At 28.0% G+C, this 22,216-nt stretch overlaps 1 protein-coding gene across 1 annotated transcript in view; it reads left to right on the forward strand.

Annotated features, from left to right (window-relative positions):
• Positions 1-2,855: 2,855 nt before the first annotated feature.
• The window catches only part of sema5bb (sema domain, seven thrombospondin repeats (type 1 and type 1-like), transmembrane domain (TM) and short cytoplasmic domain, (semaphorin) 5Bb), a 157,787-nt gene continuing 138,426 nt past the window's right edge, over positions 2,856-22,216 (forward strand). The window contains exon 1 of the mRNA XM_056459394.1: positions 2,856-2,960. The gene's annotated coding sequence lies outside the window, so the exon portion shown is untranslated. The remainder of the gene's footprint in view (positions 2,961-22,216) is intronic.

The raw sequence follows: 22,216 nt of genomic DNA on the forward strand, positions 1-22,216 counted from the left end.
TCTTTTAACATGTAATCAAACTATTTCTGTTTTATATTTAGGATTTCTTTTTTAGAAATATTTGTTACACTGAATGACGTTTAGTGTGTGTCTTCTGTAAATTATGCTAAAAAAGACATGATTTTTCTGCTCAGAAAATAAAATAAAGCAGGACACTTATTGTATGAAAATAAATTAAAAGTCAATACTCTATGCTCTATTTTTAATGCATGAAAACTTTTTTTTTGATCTGTGAATATCAGGTCTGCGAGCAAGCATAACTCGAGCAGCTATAATGAATCGCATATCTGTATACATTACTTTCTCTCAGCACCACTTCTTCATGTAATCCTTTAAAAACATCTGATTAGACGGTAAAAGGGCCTTGATGGTTCTCCAGTTGGCAAATTCCCCATAGTAGTGTTTGAACCCCAATACCTGCTTCAGTTCCTTTGCCAAATACCACATTATCCAACCTCACATGATCTCTCAGCCTTTTAGCCAGCCCACTATTTGTCAAAAAAAGTTTTTTTTTCATTACTGAATAGTGAAATGTGTTTTATATAGTGCTAATGTTGCCTTCTCTGATCAAACAGGCATTTTTCTTCAACTTTTTATGGTTACCCTACACTGTAAAAGATTTTTATGAAACTTACAGTAACTTACAATTTTGGTTGCCAGACTGTAAATTTACAAGCGCACTGTGCATTAATAATAGCAATTATACTGTAAAATTAAAGCACAGTTGTAATTGTTTAATTAGGGTGTGCTTGTAAGTTTACAGTCTTACTGGGAACCAGAATTACAAGTAAGTTACTGTAAATTTTACAGTATTTGTTTTTTTTACAGCATTTATAAAGTGTTTCTTTAACTGGTACTTTCGTTTGTGAACTTCTTAAATAAGAAATATATTGTCTGATTTGAGATAAAGACAACTGAGAAGTGGATGCATTTTAATTAGCTACAATATTTAGCATTGAGATCAGGGATTTAAAAAGCACTAAAATAATATTTAATATTTAAACACCACCTGATGAAAGTCTTGTCGTTGATCACAGTTGTAAGAGCAACAAATAATAACTTGACTTCTAGTTGATCATTTGGAAAAGTGTCAGAAGGTCGATTATTCTCATGAATTATCTGCTGAGCTGCATCCCAATCATCATAAATACTGCAGAAGACCTACTGGAACCTGCATGGACTCAAGATTCTCATAGATATCAGTCAAGTTTGGTGAAGGAAAAATTATGGTTTGGGGTTACATTCAGTATGGGGGCGTGTGAGAGATCTGCAGAGTGGATGATAACATCAACAGCCTGAGGTATCAAGACATTGTGCTGCCTATTACATTACAAACCACAGAAGAGGGCAAATTCTTCAGCAGGAGAGCGCTCCTTCTCACACTTCAGCCTCCACATCAAAGTTCCTGAAAGCAAAGAAGGTCAAGGTGCTCCAGGATTGGCCAGCCCAGTCACCAGACATGAACATTATTGAGCATGTCTGGGGTAAGATGGAGGAGGAGGCATTGAAGATGAATCCACAGTATCTTGATGAACTCTGGGAGTCCTGCAAGAACGCTTTCTTTGCCATTCCAGATGACTTTATTAATCAGTGATTTGAGTCATTGCAGAGATGTATGGATGCAGTCCTCCAAGCTCATGATAGAGTCAGACACAATATTCATTCCTTTTCTACTGCACCATGACTTTATATTCTATACTGGACATTATTTCTAAAATAAGCATAATCTAGAGGCCTTTGCCTTTCATATAAACCATTTCTGATACCAAATGATCAACTAGAAATTAAGTTATTATTTGTTGTTCCTAAAACTTGGAAAGGCGACAAGACTTTTGTCAGGTAGTGTATAAGTACAGATATTGTGCAAATATTTTACTCAGTTAAAAGTAGCTTTTCAAAAATATACTTAATTTAAGAGCAAAAGGTCAAAATTAGCAATGATAAAATCTTTTGTTTCTTCTTTTAACGCAAAGTGAAAAAAATAGCATAACATTTTTTGTCAGACAGGCGTACAAAGGTTTGGTTAAATGGGGAAAACAAAACAATATGCAGTTACAGTAGATTAATTACAGTTGTATTAATGACATGAATTAAATACCAATGCACAGCCCTATTTATTATTCATTAAATAATTATAATTTCCCAGATATGGGCTGCAGCTGGAAGGGCATCCGCTGCGTAAAAACGTGCTGGATAAGTTGGCAGTTCATTCTGCTGTGGCGACCCTGGATTAATAAATGGACTAAGCCGAAAAGAAAGTGAATGAATGAATAAATAATTATAATACCACTTATAACTTCTGGTAAGAAAATCAATAAACATGATTTACATTAAATTTAACATATAATGTTAATTTTAAAGGCCTTTGTGAATACATTTCATGAAACATTTAAGAAAAACAAATCAATCAAATACTAACTGTATAGGCTATTTGGCACCAAAATGTTAATTTTAAGTTAAATTATAAAGTTTTTAATAATAAAGTATCCAACCGAGTTATTATTATTATTATTATTATTATTATTATTATTATTATTATTATTATTATTATTATTATTATTATTCGTATCCTGTCATATGGATGCTGCCTTAATTTATTATCGTCAAATAATCCAGTATTTTTTTTTTAATGGTTTAGATCCACTATGTTTTCCTTAGAGAAATTAGAACTTATTATAATGTCTATTAGCTTGCTGCTTCATTTTAAATTAGATTTTAAGTCGGAGTAAAATGGTTAATATTCATTAGCAAACCTTCCTTATTGGCAGGTTAGCGAGCAACGGAAAGACGACCTCATTAATATTTATGAGCCGAGCGGTAGCAGCAGTAGTGCTGTAGTAGAAAGTAGATTCGCCCCGGTGTGAGGCGGTGCTGTCGGCGACAGGCTTCACAGATCTAAACAGAGTCTTCTGGACATCTCACACAACTGAAAATACTCGTGAATTTACCCGACAGCAGAGGTAAGGACATTTCTGTGAGTTTTTTCACAGACAGTGGGCAAAATTTAACCGTATTTGCAAGCAAAACTGCGTTTTATGGTTGCCTGGCTATGAGTTTGAGGAAAAGTTGCGTCAGGAGATTATTAAAGATGATAGCAAATTTTCTAGTATTTAAAAAACGTCTTGTCTTTTTTAATTGTATTTTTAAGACCCTTTATTCACTTAACAATGAATTAAATTGCTAGAAAATGTAAATGTGGTAGTGTAAATAGTAATGTAAGTGCTGGCCGCTGGAGGGCATCAGCGAGTCAATAGTTGGATTTATCGCCGGTTATTGTCATTGACAAAAATCCTGATTTTGATTTGTTTATACTTAATGAATACTATATTATCTTGCATATAATTTAATTTCTTGATTTATTTTTACTTTTAATAATTAAGCTGTGTGGGTGGCTTTTAGATGTTCTGATTTGTAAGATTTATTTTGGATTAAATAATTAGGAAGATCGGTTTGATTTGCATTCTGAAATCAAAATGTTTAGTCATATTGTTTAATGTTTGAGATATTTTCATATTTCCTGCACCAGGTTTAGTCAAGAGTTAAGTGATGCAGAGGTCCAGCATTTCAGACATTGTTATATGAAACTACATTCTCTCTTCTGCAAAACTGTCTTTATATTTTCACTAATAACAGTATAACTCCTAGTTTTGTCATGCTTACCTCTTCATGCAATTTCTCAATGTAATTTTTTTCTTTTCGTGAAGTTATTTGTTATTCTGCATTCCATCCGAATGTTTAAATAACTTGAGGGGCACACTTTACTTTCATTCCTCCTTGTGTTTACTATTGAAACAGGAATTTGGAGTTTGGCATATCTGAATTATTAGTCTTATTATTTTGAAATCAGCCATTAGTTTATGGCCTATAAAGTTTTTATTGGCCTATTTGTATATATGCCTATTGGGTTTTTATGAACTCATTTCCCAGAAGAGAAACACTGCACATTTTATATGCAACTATCACTATTCACTACTATACTACTTTTTTAGTCTTGCTTGGCAAACAAATATACAAATGAGATAGTTGTTTGTATACTGTAAGAGTAAAGGGATATAAGCAACTCTGATTATTTGGTTTTGGATGAATTTGTTAGGAAATGTTGAGAAATGTCTATAACTTTCAATTGCAGATTTTGGTATCTTGGTAAATTTGAAAATAGTTTGAGACATTATTGGGATTAAAGTAACTTTCCTTCAATCTGTAGAGTTAAATAATGGGATTTTTTTCTTTTTTTTTGTTCTTTGAATAAGCGATAGGTTTGTGCAATATTGAAGAAAATCCGATAGTAAATATTATGATAATTAACATGCAATACAATGTTAATAACAATATTATAACCAACATATGGATCATATTATTTCAGGGAAAAGAAAGTATCACTACAACTTCTGAAAGTAAACAGCTATGGTTTACTCATGCGTACCGAAGCATGCAGACTCATGCAAATACCATGCAGACATTTTAACAGTGTAGATAAACAGTTATTATTATTATTACTATTATTATTATTATTATTATTATTAATAAATAAATAGTTAATATCACCACCACTTTGCTTTAGTGTGGTTTAATTAACCTTAAAACATCAAGAACTACAAGGAAAACAAAAATAATTGAAGGAAAAGGGAAGTTTTGTTGTCTCATTGCTTTTATTATTATTATTATTATTATTATTAATAAATAAATAAATAGTTAATATCACCACCACTTTGCTTTAGTGTGGTTTAATTAACATTAAAACATCAAGAACTACAAGGAAAACAAGAATACTTGAAGAAAAAGGAAAGTTTTGTTGTCTCATTGCTTTTATTATTATTATTATTATTATTATTATTAATAATAATAAATAAATAGTTAATATCACCACCCCTTTGCTTTAGTGTGATTTAATTAACATTAAAACATCAAGAACTACAAGGAAAACAAAAATACTTGAAGAAAAAGGAAAGTTTTGTTGTCTCATTGCTTTTATTATTATTATTATTATTATTATAAATAAATAAATAAATAGTTAATATCACCACCCATTTGCTTTAGTGTGGTTTAATTAACATTAAAACATCAAGAACTACAAGGAAAACAAGAATACTTGAAGGAAAAGGGAAGTTTTGTTGTCTCATTGCTTTTTTTAATGGTCCTGTGAAATTAAAAATAAGGTTTTTTAGATGTTAGTATTAGTATGTTAATTTTAAGGACATCTAGTGTGCTCCAAAACGGTGACAAAATTTGCATTTAGAAGATATAAACCTGATATGAACACCCAAAGCTGGCTGTTTGTCGCTTCCTTCTAAATCGATCAACATTTTTTTGACATTACCTCATACTTCAGTTTCTCATCAAATCTTTTGACCAATTAAATGCTCTCTAGACATGTCCCGCCCCCTTTAAGACACTTCTTATTTGCATTTCATTTGATGCACTTGAGCTCAACCACCGTCACTGGCAGAGCTGTGGCAAAAACTAAATGCCATTGGCTGTTGTTTTACAAAGGGGAGGAGCTACTATATGTCCATCCTGTCTTCATGTTTCAGTGGAGATAATGTCAAATTCTGAATAAAAATGCACATTTCAAAACACTCCACGAGACCTTTAACATTGCTTACAGTATTTGAGCATCCTATGATTGTTACAGAGTTCTTGACAAGAAAACCAGCATGTCTAACTCTGCTTGGTTTCATAAATGTGCATTGACATGTAGCTATACATTTCCTCACAGTATGTGCTGAAAAGTCTTTCAGAGAGTGTGTCAGCAGCATGCAACCAAAGATACTTTAGTATTAAATTACTCATCTATCACAAACTATTACGATGTGTGTATTGCGGGTAGGCATGGGTCGGTATAAGATTCTGACGGTATGATAACCTTGGATAAAAATATCACGGTTTCACAGTATTGTGATTACTGCTTTAAAATATCAGAATCAGAATCAGTTTTATTGCCAAGTGTGCTTCACACACACAAGGAATTTGTTTTGGCTACAGAAGCTTCCAGTGTACATAAAGTGACAAGTGACAACACAAAATAAATATGAAAAAAAATAATAATAAAATAAAAATAAAAATGATAAACATTAAACAGATGCGGTTAGTCAAGAAACCTGGATGTTGAGTTGTATGTACAGATTGTTATAAATATACAGGTTATAAGGTGCTGTGTACAAGTGCGAATGTAGAAAGTATTGCATTGGATATTGATATAAGGTGCTGTGCACAAGTGCGTATGAGAAAATATTGCACATATTTATTGCACAGTAATATTTAACTGTTCATAAGGTAGATCGCCTGAGGAAAGAAACTTTTCCTGTGTCTGGCTGTTTTTGTGCTTGGTGCTCTGAAGCGCCGACCAGACGGTAACAGTTCGAACAGGTAGTGTGCTGGGTGTGAGGCGTCCAGAGTGATTTTGCGAGGCCTTCTTTTTAATATAATCTTTTTAATTGTCTGGATAAAAAAAACAAAAACTTTTTTCCACTTTGAAAACAATATATTTTATGTTTTGAAACATTTATAATATTTTGGAACAGTAAATAATTCAAATAAGTCATTGACTTCTGCTGTCTTCATCAAAAACACTCATTTCTTTACGATTTAAAATGGCATCTTTGGATTTTTTTTTGCTGAAGATACCGCTGTCCTGAAAAACAAAACAAAAAATGTAAATAAAAAATATTACACATACCTTAGGAACGGTATTACAGAATACTTTCCAAACCGTGGTATACTGTTCCTATTTACTGTGACCTTTTATGTGAAGCTGCTTTGACACAATCTACATTGTATAAGCGCTATACAAATAAAGGTGAATTGAACTGAATTGAATTATCATCCCATGACTAATTGCAGGATTTGTGAAATTTCCATATATTGCACAGCCCTATTAATTACTTTGTGTAAATAAACGCAGTATGTCTTCAAGTATATGTCAGTACACTGTAAAAATTCTGGGTTCCACACACAATGTTGTCTAGGGCTGCACAATATATCGTTTCAGCATCAATACTGCAATGTGTGCATACACAACAGTTATAATCGCAGGATGTGCAATGTTGAGTTGGGATTATATTTGACAAGGAGCCACAGATCAAAAACACAAGAGATTTGTGTGGAGTTACTGCAGAGGTTAATCATAACGGAGTGGAAGTTTTTAATGTGCAAATGCTTTTTTTAGGCCTGAGAGAGTTCAAAGCATTCAGACACAAGAAATTTGACCGTTTGTAACTTTAACGAAGAATCATTTTATTAAATGATTTAGACATTAAAGACTTTGCAGACCTCAAAACCATTCTACCCATTGACTTTTATCTTCACTTTATTAATCTGTTTATTACATTTTATGCATTATTCACTCTCCTACTGTAAATTAAAACACTCTTTCCAATTGGGCTGTTCAATTCATCAGGGGAAATTGTATAAATTGCAATATATAATCGCACTAAAAACTAAATATTGCGATGTCCGATTTTTTCAATATCATGCAGTCCTAATGTTGTCCTAATTTAATTGTTTTTAAGTGGATTAAACATAAAGCCATTACATTTTATAATAGAAATCTCAAGAATTGTGTTGATTCAGCTGATTTTAAATAAGTTGTTTGAAAAAGCAGCAAGGTGACACGGTGACTCAGTGGTTAGCACTGTCGCCTGACAGAAAGAAGGTCACTAGTTTTAGTCCCAGCTGGGTCAGTTGGCGTTTCTGTGTGGAGTTTGCATGTTCTCCCCATGTTGGCGTAGGTTTTCCCCCACAGTCCAAACACTTATGCTTTATAATGATAATTGAATAAACTAAATTGGTCGTGGTGTATGAGTGTGAATGAGTGTGTATGGATGTTTCCCACTACTGGGCTGCATCTGGAAGGGCATCCGCTGTGTAAAACATATGCTGGATAAGTTGGCGGTTCATTCTGCTGTGGCGACCCCTGACTAATAAAGGGACTAAGCCGAAGGGAAATGAATGATTAAAAAAGCAGCAAACATATATTTTTTGAGTGTATTAGGTGATGCTTTTCATCTGGTAATCAGTTGTTGTTTAAAAGGAACAGATCTGCCTCCGCTAATCTGCTGTAGTCTGGGTTTGTACTGTGGTTGCTTGGATAAATAAACACCCCAGTTACTATATTCCCCAGTGGCCGCAAGCACTGTTTCAGCAGTTATCAAACATTTAGAGGTGCATTTTAAAGGTCTGTTACATGAATTATTGCTGCAGCAGGAACAAAGTCATTAATATTTCACGTTGAAGTAAATGAACAGAACTGACCCAATAGTTATTCAGTTGGACGATGACAACAAACATAAATCCACTTATCCATATCTTAACTGAATGTATGAATATTAATTTTATTACTATAGTATTATCATTTTTACTATAATAATTTTATTAACGATAATTAAACAAGTTATATTAATGAATTCTTAAGAAAAAAAAACATTTTATTTTAAAGGGATAGTTCATCCCAAAATGCCAATTTTATCATCATTTACTCACCCTTGACTCGGCAGATTTTTCGCAGATTCACTGGCCACTTTATTAGGTACACCTTACTAGTATCGTGTTAGACCCCTTTTTGCTCTCAGAACTGCCTTAATCCTTTGTGGCACAGATTCAACATGGTACTGGAAATATTCCTCAGAGATTTTGCTCCATAATGATATGAAAGCATCACGCTGTTGCTGCAGATTTGTCGGCTGCACATCCATGATGCGAATCTCCCGTTCCACCACATCCCAAAGGTGCTCTATTGGATTGAGATCTGGTGACTGTGGAGGCCATTTGAGTGCAGTGAACTCATTGTCATGTTCAAGAAACCAGTCTGAGTCAAAAACGAGTCACCACCAGCCTGAACCGTTAATACAAGGCAGGATGGATCCATGCTTTCATGTTGTTGACGCCAAATTCTGACCCCACCATCCGAATGTTGCAGCAGAAATGGAGACTCATAAGACCAGGCAACAGTTTTCCAATCTTCTATTGTCCAATTTTGGTGAGCCTGTGTGAATTGTAGCCTTAGTTTCCTGTTCTTAGCTGACAGGAGTGGCACCTGGTGTGGTCTTCTGCTGCTGCAGCCCATGCGCCTCAAGTTTGGATGTGTTGTGTGTTCAGAGATGCTCTTCTGCATACCTCTGTTGTAATGAGTGGTTATTTGAGTTACTGTTGATCTTTCAGCTGGAACCAGTCTGGCCATTCTCCTCTGACCTCTGGCATCAACAAGGCATTTGTGCTTACAGAACTGCAACTCACTGGATATTTTCTCTTTTTCAGACCATTCTCTGTAAAACCTAGAGATGGTTGTGCATGAAAATCCCAGTTGATCAGCAGTTTCTGAAATACTCAGACCAGCCCGTCTGGCACCAACAACTATGCCACGTTCAAAGTCACTTAAATAACCCATTCTGATGCTCGGTTTGAACTTCAGCAGATCGTCTTGACCATGTGTACATGCCTAAATGCGTTGAGTTGCTGCCATGTGATTGGCTGATTAGAAATTTGCCTTAACAAGCAGTTGAATAATAAAGTGGCCGGTGAGTGTATATTTATTAAATTTTACATTAATTTTGGAAATATTATTAACTAGTTTACAAATATTTATAATATTTATTTACAATACAGTTTGTAAAGTAATATGTTCTGTCTTTTAGTAGATATATGAGAGACTTGCTTTGTTTACCAAACAAGTGGATCTGATTGGATTTGCATGGTAAACCTTAAATAAAAGTTAATAAGTTATTGTTTTTTATTTTTCACATTTTTAGTTACTATACTGCCAAAATCCTTCTGCATAAATCTGCAGTTTTTTTAAAACTGATTTATTTTCTTCTCATTGAATAACCTTTAATAGGGAATTACATTCACCGTGACACTGTTAAGTTGCTGATTGTAGAATTTAAGATGTGTGTTAGTAATAGCATTGTCAGTGCTCGTCTTAAAACAAGTTATGGAAGTTATGAAAGTTTTTGTCTGCAAGAGCTATTAAAATAAAAAGCTTGCTCAAAAAGATTTGGTGCTGTCAGAAAGTGACTTTACGGCCCGTGTAGAGTCTCAGTGATTCTGACAGGTCACCATTGAAATGTGATACCAAAGTAGAGACTTCCCTCTGTCAGCTCAATTAGTCTCCTCGACATGACCCTTCAACCCCATTCTGTCAGCCCTCGCTCTCTGTTTCTCTCATATCTCGCATCGGCAACTCACCCGAGTGGAGACAGTGTGCAATTTGAGAAACGCAAACCTTGCATAGTTGGACAAGGACACGGTGGGAAACTTGCTTTCTGAAAGTGTTCGTAACCTTAAAGTTCTTTCAGAGAGCCATCCAAACTCAGTGTCTTGATTTAAACGGTCATTCAGCAGCCGCCGGTCCTTTAGCTGTCCTACACACCGTTATTTTATGTGGAATCAATCAGAAATGCCCTGAGCTGGTGTTCGAGACACAGGAGTTTCACTGGAGGAAAAGCAGTCCTGCAGTCTCTCCGTGAAGTGCTGCTCTGCTCTGAATTCACAATAATATATATTTAGTCTAATATTATATGACGGGTTCTTATGGGTCAGGAAATTTCTGGAATATCATTTAATTTTAAAAGGTCTATTAATTGAAAGTCAGTAAATTGTATATATATATATATATATATATATATATATATATATATATATATATATATATATATATATATATATATATATATATATATATATATATATATATATATATATATATATATATTTTTTAATTTATTTATTTATTTATTTATTTATTTATTTATTTATTTTTTGTGTAAGTCATGGGATATCAGGGTTTTTCTGAAAAGTTTTTGGTCATTGTGCCCAGAAAAATGAATGGCTCTCTATGGCTCGTTGCCGGACAAAAGATTTTCCTTTGAAAATTAAGATTCATTCATTTTCTTTTCGGCTTAGTCCCTTTAATAATCTGGGGTTGCCTCAGCGGAATGAACCGCCAACTTATCCAGCACATTTTCACGCAGCGGATGCCCTTCCAGCTGCAACCCATCTCTGGGAAACTTCCATACACACTCACCCACACTCATACTCATACTCTACGGACAATTTAGCCTACCCAATCAGAAATGCCCTGAGCTGGTGTTCAAGACACAGGAGTTTCACTGGAGGAAAAGCAGTCCTGCAGTCTCTCCGTGAAGTGCTGCTCTGCTCTGAATTCACAATAATATATATTTAGTCTAATATTATATGACGGGTTCCTATGGGTCAGGAAATTTCTGGAATATCATTTAATTTTAAAAGGTCTATTAATTGAAAGTCAGTAAATTGTATATGTATATATATATATATATATATATATATATATATATATATATATATATATATATATATATATATATATATATATATATATATATATTTATTTATTTATTTATTTATTTATTTTTTGTGTAAGTCATGGAATATCAGGGTTTTTCTGAAAAGTTTTTGGTCATTGTGGCCAGAAAAATGAATGGCTCTCTATGGCTCGTTGCCGGACAAAAGATTTTCCTTTGAAAATTAAGATTCATTCATTTCTTTTCGGCTTAGTCCCTTTAATAATCTGGGGTTGCCACAGCGGAATGAACCACCAACTTATCCAGCACATTTTTACACAGCGGATGCCCTTCCAGCTGCAATCCATCTCTGGGAAACATCCATACACACTCACACTCTACGGACAATTTAGCCTACCCAATTCACCTGTACCGCATGTCTTTGGAATGTGGGGGACACCGGAGCACCCGGAGGAAACCCACGCGAACACAGGGAGAACATGCAAACTCCACACAGAAATGCTAACTGATCCAGCTGAGGCTCGAACCAGCGACCTTCTTGCTCAGAGGCGACAGCACTACCTACTGCGCTACTGTGTAATATTAACATATTATGTTAATCACTAACCAACAGATGGCAGAATTCGACACCTAACACCTAGATCAATATCCAGAAATGACTTAGATTAAATTTTAAATTAAATTAAATTAAAACTTTTTGAGGTTACTTTTTCATGAAAATATATATATTTTACATACAGTGGAAAGGTGTAGTTGAGGATTTTTGTGGTAAAGTAGGTCAAAATTACTTCATATCTGCTTACTTCGATCGATCTTTAAGTTGTTGGGGTCACATAGACCCCAATTACAGAATTAATAAACAGATAGAAAAGACAGTTTGAGGTTTAAATAGCACTCAAGATTGTTTATGAAATAATGATATTTAAAATTGTAAAACAGGCACAAAAGGACTTTGAACAGTGTCCATGTCTAAATGATATCTGCCACAATTGAAAAAAGAAAACGCAAACTCCTCTAAATTTTGCTTGATTTTCATTAAAATTCTGCAGTCGCAAAGTACTGGGAAGAAATAACAGCTGCAGATGTATTCATTATAACTTATAGGTCATGAAAATTCACCCTTTTAGTCAGTGAAAGTCATTTGTTTTAGAGTGGGAACCCTGTGTTTACTGTATGTGTGTACATGTTAGAAACATTATTCACAATGTAACATTATACAATGGCGTTCAAAAGATATATGGGGGACTTGTTTCACCGTCTTTCACTTGTCTTACATTTGATATATATAAAGTTCCCTAGGCATGAATGAAATGTGTCCTGTAAAGACCTTTTGAAAAAATCTTCCCTCGGGGCTCTCAAAGTTCATATCTGGGGAAGCTATTTTATCAGAAGCACAATGAAGCGTTTAGTTGGTTATACTGGTACTTCCAAAGAGCGAAACAAAATATGCTTGGTAACAGTTGACTTGAAATATATAACCTTTGAGACTTACAGACTCAAAATATGACAACAAAGCGAATTAAGTCACATTTCTGCTTAGACACAGATTCAAGTTTTGTCAGAGCAATAGAAAGATATTATTTCAAATGGTCCTACAAGTTATTTTCGTTAAACCTATAACTTTCAGTATCGTTTTAATAACTGTAATAAATGATTATATTATATTATATTATATTATATTATATTATATTATATTATATTATATTATATTATATTATATTATATTATATTATTTTATATTATATTATATTATATTATATTATATTATATTATATTATTTATATTATATTATATTATATTATATTATATTATATTATATTATATTATATATATATTATATTATATTATATTATATTATATTATATTATATTATATTATTATATTATATTATATTATATTATATTATATTATATTATATTATATTATTTTATATTATATTATATTATATTATATTATATTATATTATATTATATTATTTATATTATTTTATATTATATTATATTATATTATATTATATTATATTATATTATTTTATATTATATTATATTATATTATATTATATTATATTATATTATATTATATTATTTATATTATATTATATTATATTATATTATATTATATTATTTATTTTATATTATATTATATTATATTATATTATATTATATTATATTATATTATATTATATTATTTTATATTATATTATATTATATTATATTATATTATATTATATTATATTATTTTATATTATATTATATTATATTATATTATATTATATTATATTATATTATATTATATTATATTATATTATTATATTATATTATATTATATTATATTAAATTATATTATTTATATTATATTATATTATATTATATTATATTATATTATATTATATTATATTATATTATATTATATTATATTATATTATATTATATTATATTATATTATATTATATTATATTATATTATATTATATTATATTATATTATATTATTTATATTATATTATATTATATTATATTATATTATATTATATTATATTATATTATTTTATATTATATTATATTATATTATATTATATTATATTATTTTATTTTATATTATATTATATTATATTATATTATATTATATTATATTATATTATATTATATTATTTTATATTATATTATATTATATTATATTTTCATTATATTATATAAAATTATATTTTCATACGATCATGCTACCCACTGCGCCGCCCCCATATTATATTTTTTTATAATTACTTTTAAGGAGTTTTTAACCTTTAATGGAAAGAATAGTGCAGAGAATTGACAGGAAATAGTTGGGAGCAGAGAGAGGGGAAAGGTCGGCAAAGGACCTCGAGCCGGGAATCAAACTCGGGTAGCCGTGAGCACCATGGTGCTATATGTCAGCGTACTAAACTTGCCATTATATTATATTATATTATATTATATTATATTATATTATATTATATTATATTATATTATATTATATTATATTATATTATATTGTTTTATATTATATTATATTATATTATATTATATTATATTATATTATATTATATTATATTATATTATATTATATTATATTATATTAATTATATTATATTATATTATATTATATTATATTATATTATATTATATTATATTATATTGTTTTATATTATATTATATTATATTATATTATATTATATTATATTATATTATATTATATTATATTATATTATATTGTTTTATATTATATTATATTATATTATATTATATTATATTATATTATATTATATTATATTATATTATATTATGTTATATTATATATTATATTATTATATTATATGTCATGTTATGTTATATTATATTATATTATATTATGTTATGTTATGTTATATTATATTATATTATATTATATTATATTATATTATGTTATATTATATTATATTATATTATATTATTTTATATTATATTATATTATATTATATTATATTATATTATATTATATTATATTATATTATATTATATTATATTATATTATATTATGTTATATTATATTATATTATATTATTTTATATTATATTATATTATATTATATTATATTATATTAATACTTGTAACAAATTATTATATAATATTATAAAAATAATTTAGATTATGAAAAAAATCATAATCATAAAAATGACTTGGGAAAAATGAAAAGAAACTTAACTTGTCAGAGTTAATTTTGACATTTTTGGAGCATGACATGTTCCTGTTAACTTTATGTGCATTAAAAATAACTGAAATAATAATAATAATTAATAATAAGGTAATAATAATAAAATAACAAATAATAATAATACATTAAAAGCATTCTCTTAATATGTTTTACAAATAGAGCTTGTGAATTTATCTTGCTTTAAGGACATTTTACCAAAAGACTATATCAGTTTTGCAGTAGATGAATGTGTTTAGTATTGTCAGTGCAGTGTGGCACTGATTTTTCTTGCTTGTTATGTTTTTATGCACTATAACATTTGAAGGGCAATGAATAGGCCTCCTACAAATGCATATGTAAAATTATGCATGAGTGCTCGGGTAAATATTCATGTGGAACAATCCAGAGATTATGCATGGCCTCAGAAAAGGATAAAAGATGTGATCAGGGCAATCAGTACGTATTATTCATTAAATTGTTCATTAGATGTGCTATTATTAAAAAAAGGTATATGTGAAAAAAAGGAAACCACTTTAGTATCAGATTAGCCAGCATTTGCACAGACCTGATTTAACTTTTTTAATTCATCATATCTTTTAAATGGATGAATTGGATTGTAGGTTTATTTTCTCTGCATTGAACAGTGGGTTGTGTGTGTAACATTCAGGTTATCTTGATAGTTCATGTTAAGTAGTGCATGATTGGATTGAAGTGAAGCTGCCACAGTAAAGGTCAAGTTCACCGCTGTTTGAGGTCAGGTTAATCAAGTCAGGGAGAAATGAACCAAATTAGACCCTGCTCCTCCTGAAAATGGCAATTTGTTGATTACATTGAAAAAAAAATGGCAGTGATTCCAACGTTTAATGAAGTTTATGCTCAAAGGGCACCTATGGTGAAAAATCTACTTTTCAAGTTGTTTGGACAAAAATGTGTGTAAGTATAGTGTATAAACTGTCATATTGGGGTGATATAAACACACCCAGTCCTTTTTTTTCAAATTTAAAACAAGTAAAAATGTCTGGCTAGTTTGATTTGATTTAAAATGTTACCCTTATCTACAAAACCAAGCGATAAAGGTCATTTTTGTAAATTGAGATTTCTAAATCAGTAGGCTTTCCCTTGGTTTGTTGGCATATAATATAATATAATATAATATAATATAATATAATATAATATAATATAATATAATATAATATAATATAATATAAAATAAAATAATATAATATAATATAACATAACTTAATATAATATAATATAAAATAATATAATATAATATAACATAACTTAATATAATATAATATAAAATAATATAATATAATATAACATAACTTAATATAATATAATATAAAATAATATAATATAATATAATATAATATAATATAATATAATATAATATAATATAATATAACATAACTTAATATAATATAATATAATATAATATAATATAATATAATATAATATAATATAATATAATATAACATAACTTAATATAATATAATATAATATAAAATAATATAATATAATATAATATAATATAATATAATATAATATAATATAATATAAAATAATATAATATAATATAACATAACTTAATATAATATAATATAAAATAATATAATATAATATAACATAACATAACTTAATATAATATAATATAAAATAATATAATATAATATAATATAAAATAATATAATATAATATAATATAATATAATATAATATAATATAATATAACTTAATATAATATAATATAAAATAATATAATATAATATAATATAATATAATATAATATAATATAATATAATATAATATAATATAACATAACTTAATATAATATAATATAATATAATATAATATAATATAATATAATATAATATAATATAATATAACATAACTTAATATAATATAATATAATATAATATAATATAATATAACATAACTTAATATAATATAATATAATATAATATAATATAATATAATATAATATAATATAACATAACTTAATATAATATAATATAATATAATATAATATAATATAATATAATATAACATAACTTAATATAATATAATATAATATAATATAATATAATATAATATAATATAATATAATATAATATAACATAACTTAATATAATATAATATAATATAATATAATATAATATAATATAATATAATATAATATAATATAATATAACATAACTTAATATAATATAATATAATATAATATAATATAATATAATATAATATAATATAATATAATATATATAACATAACTTAATATAATATAATATAATATAATATAATATAACATAACTTAATATAATATAATATAATATAATATAATATAATATAATATAATATAATATAATATAAAATAATATAATATAATATAATATAATATAATATAATATAATATAATATAATATAATATAATATAATATAACATAACTTAATATAATATAATATAAAATAATATAATATAATATAATATAATATAATATAACATAACTTAATATAATATAATATAATATAATATAATATAATATAATATAATATAATATAATATAATATAATATAATATAATATAACATAACTTAATATAATATAATATAATATAATATAATATAACATAACTTAATATAATATAATATAATATAATATAATATAATAATATAATATAATATAATATAATATAATATAATATAATATAATATAATATAATATAACATAACTTAATATAATATAATATAATATAATATAATATAATATAATATAATATAATATAAATAATAATATAATATAATATAATATAATATATATATAATATAATATAACATAACTTAATATAATATAATATAAAATAATATAATATAATATAATATAAAATAATATAATATAATATAATATAATATAATATAATATAATATAATATAATATAATATAACATAACTTAATATAATATAATATAAAATAATATAATATAATATAATATAATATAATAGAACATAATATAATATAATATAATATAATATAATATAATATAATATAATATAATATAATATAATATAACATAACTTAATATAATATAATATAATATAATATAATATAATATAACATAATATAATATAATATAATATAACATAACTTAATATAATATAATATAATATAACATAACTTAATATAATATAATATAATATAATATAATATAATATAATATAATATAATATAATATAATATAACATAACTTAATATAATATAATATAATATAATATAATATAATATAATATAATATAATATAATATATAATATAATATAATATAATATAACATAACTTAATATAATATAATATAATATAATATAATTTAATAATATAACATAATATAATATAATATAATATAACATAACTTAATATAATATAATATAATATAACATAACTTAATATAATATAATATAATATAATATAATATAATATAATATAATATAATATAATATAATATAATATAATATAACATAACTTAATATAATATAATATAATATAATATAATATAATATAATATAATATAATATAATATAACATAACTTAATATAATATAATATAATATAAAATAATATAATATAATATAATATAATATAATATAATATAATATAATATAATATAATATAATAATGAGGAAAATTACCTTTAAAATTGTGTAAATGAAATCCTTAGCAATGCACAGTGTTAATCATAAATGAATGATTTTTGACATTAAAGAAAATTTAAACCCAAACAATGTATTTTTGGCTATTGCCGAAAATATTCCCATACAACATAAGACTAAGAAGTTTAGTTTAGTTTAGTTTAGTTTAGTTTAGTTTAGTTTAGTTTAGTTTAGTTTAGTTTGTTTAATATTTTATTATATTTTTAAAATATTTATATTACATTTTTATTTATATATATTTATGTATATTTTATTATATTATATTTATTATATGTTTATATTATAATATTATTATTTTATATTTATTTATATTTTTATTTGATATTAATACATTCATTCATTTATTTATTCATTTTCTTTTCGGCTTAGTTCATTTATTAATCAGGGGTCGCCACAGCGGAATGAACCGCCAACTTATCCAGCATATGTTTTACACAGTGGATGCCCTTCCAGCTGCAACCCATCACTGGGAAACACCCATACACTACAGACAATCATTCACTACGGACAATTTAGCTCACCCAATTCACCTATAGCGCATGTGTTTGGACTGTGGGGGAAACCGAAGCACCCAGAGGAAACCCACACCAACACGGGGAGAACATGCAGACTCCACACAGAAATGCCAACTGACCCAGCCGAGGTTTATTTATTTAAATTATTTATTTAATTTAATAAATAATTGATTCATTTATTTTTTACACTTTAAAGGTCACGCTTTAGATTAGGGACCAGGTCACTTCATTCATTAACTGTTAACCATGACATTTGCCACAAGTAAACATCTAATTTGCTGTTTACTTATAGTTAGTAAATGCTGTTAGGCTATTGCGTAGGGTTAAGGAAACAGAAATATTGTCATGCAGAATAAAGCATTAATCAATACTAATAATAAACAACGAATATTTCAATAACATTCTGCTAATAAGCAAGTAATGGTCTCCAAAGCAGTAATTCTGCTGAATGAGTTTGTGTAATGTTTAATGTTTCCTCTTCACCTGCGCATCTTCCATCTATCCAGAAACCTCAACTTAAACCCCTTTACAGTAATCTAAACCACTAGCGGAGCCCTAAACCTCAGCTCTGACCGAAAACACAACCTCATATAGTAGCACCACTGTTTCCCACTTTACAGTGCATCTCATGCGGTCGGGAAGATGGAGAAAAGATAGATGAGGGAAAACTGGGTGGAGTAGACCCACACCTGATGAGGAGCGCTGCGTTTTCCAGGAATAAATTAATTGGGCTGAGTATTGGGCCTTGTTTAGGGGTAGTTTGTGGAAGCGGATTGTAGTAAACCACAGAACCGCTGCAGCGGGACCCGAGGGGACTGGCGCACAACACTGCCAAGCTTGTGTGAAATGGGTCAAGCTAAAGGTTTGAAATATTAAAGCAAATATTGCCGTTCCTAAAGCCCCGGGCTGCACAGTGACGTCCTCTGTCAGGCACAAGAGGGTCATTGATGCCTCTGGTCCGGGACGGTGGGGTGTGTTATGTTTTAGCCCTGGAGGGTCTGTGCACTTTAAGGCTGGGTTACTCAAACAAGCAGGTCTTTTTTAAGAGGAAAGTGTTTTCGTTTAAGGCACTGCAGTTTTCTTTCGCTTTATCTGAACATTCATCTGTTAGAGGTTTTTACACCCCTGCTTGACAAATGTCTACTAATGGAGATGATTTTTAAAATTAAAATATCCTAAAACTACTAGAACAGTGTTATATATTTTGCTGACTGATGTGCTTGCATTATCACAAATAATGCAAAAAAAATATGCAAGTAATAAATAATAATGCAAATAATAAAAAAGTAGGTTAAAATCCAGAGAATTAAGCTATTTTAACTAAATGGAGGGAGATGGAGTTCTGTGTAGGGCTGTTGCAATATATCCTCTTAGCATCGATGCGCACATCTGCAATAGTCACATCGCAGAATATGCAAGTTTTACAGTTGACAAGGAGCCACATTTCAGAACACAAGACATTTGTGGAGTCACTGTAGAGTTTAACTATAATAGAGTGAAAGTTTATTATTTGTAAGTGTTTTTAAGGCAAGTTTTAGTTTAACGCATTTGGGCACAAGAACTTGACCCGCTTGCAACTTTAATTAAGATTACATTTATTGAATAATTTAGTTGCTAGGAAGAAAAAATGCCATGTAGGATTATTTTACGTTTGATTATACTATTTCTGTAGCTAAAAAACCATAAAGCAGTGTTGATTTCACTTTTAATTGTGCTCTGTTTTATTTATCTAGACTTGTAATTTGTTTATTATGTTTTATGCATGATTCAGTCATTTTAAATTATATTATATTTTAAATTCATAAATTATTAGAGATTTTCAAGTTATAAGGTGAAATTATATTTATATCAAAATACATATCTCAGAAAAATTAAATATCGCAATGTCAGATTTCCAATATCATGCAGCTCTAGTGCTGTGTGTTTATGCTAATGCCGTCAACCTTTTTTTAAAAAACATTTCTGTTTGGTTTTATAGAAAACAGAGTAACTTGACTTTAATATGTTGTGTGTTTTATTAGACTACATAGAGAAGAATCATTACAAAATCCTAAAATGTATTTAGTCTGATGAAACAGCACGCCTTCTTCACATGATCACGAGCTGAAGAACTGGATTGTGGCATAATAAAAGCTCTGCTGCTTTCGTGTCGCGCTCGTCTCCCATCAGAAATTGCTTCAGCGTTTCTCTCATTTCACTTCACAACTTTCATTCTTACCCTCTTTCACAATACCATGATAATAACAAGTGTTGAATCAGCTCATCCATCAAAATGATTTCTGCATTCAAGACCACATTTCCCATGGTTCCACACTCAAAATACAACAAAATACTCCTTTGTTTGTTGTGAATACACGCTCTCTATTGGTGATTACATAGTCTGTGCCTTCACAGAGTTAAAATAATATAACATTTGTGGGTGATCGCTTGCTGTTTACACTTGAAGTTTGTTCATGGGGAAAAGACAAAAATGGTGCATTTTGGACCCACCTTTAGGCACATATCACTAACTAGGGCTGGACAATAATTCAATATCAATATATATCGTGGTAGATTTTTTTTCAATATTGGTGATATGAGTTTTAAACCCATTTCCCATATATATTTTATTATATGTATAATATCTTATATACTATCATTTGTCGCTGAATGACGTTCAGTGCTCAGGCGTCAGAAAGAGCATGATGTCACTTGCATGATGACGTACATCACAGACACGCCCTGCCAGCGCTCAGCAGTTGTTTAAGCTCCGTCGCAGAAAGTTTTAGCTGGAAAATGAGTGCTCTGAATATGGATATGAAAGAACAAGCGTCCACAAGTAAGAATGCAGATAGTTGATAAGTGAGGAAAGACTAATGCAGTGGTGTGGAAGTGGTTTGGCTTTTTAAGTTTCAATAAACGTATAGTTTCGATGCTCTGCAAAATGTGTCGGGGAGTGGTGCCGACTAGCAGCGGGAACGCATCAAAACTGTTCCACCCGATAGAACATACTGAAAGTCAGAAGATGAGGCATCATAAAAGTTTAAGCCAACCTCCCTGA

This window comes from Danio aesculapii, chromosome 6, assembly GCF_903798145.1.
Source record: "Danio aesculapii chromosome 6, fDanAes4.1, whole genome shotgun sequence".
Taxonomy (NCBI): domain Eukaryota; kingdom Metazoa; phylum Chordata; class Actinopteri; order Cypriniformes; family Danionidae; genus Danio; species Danio aesculapii.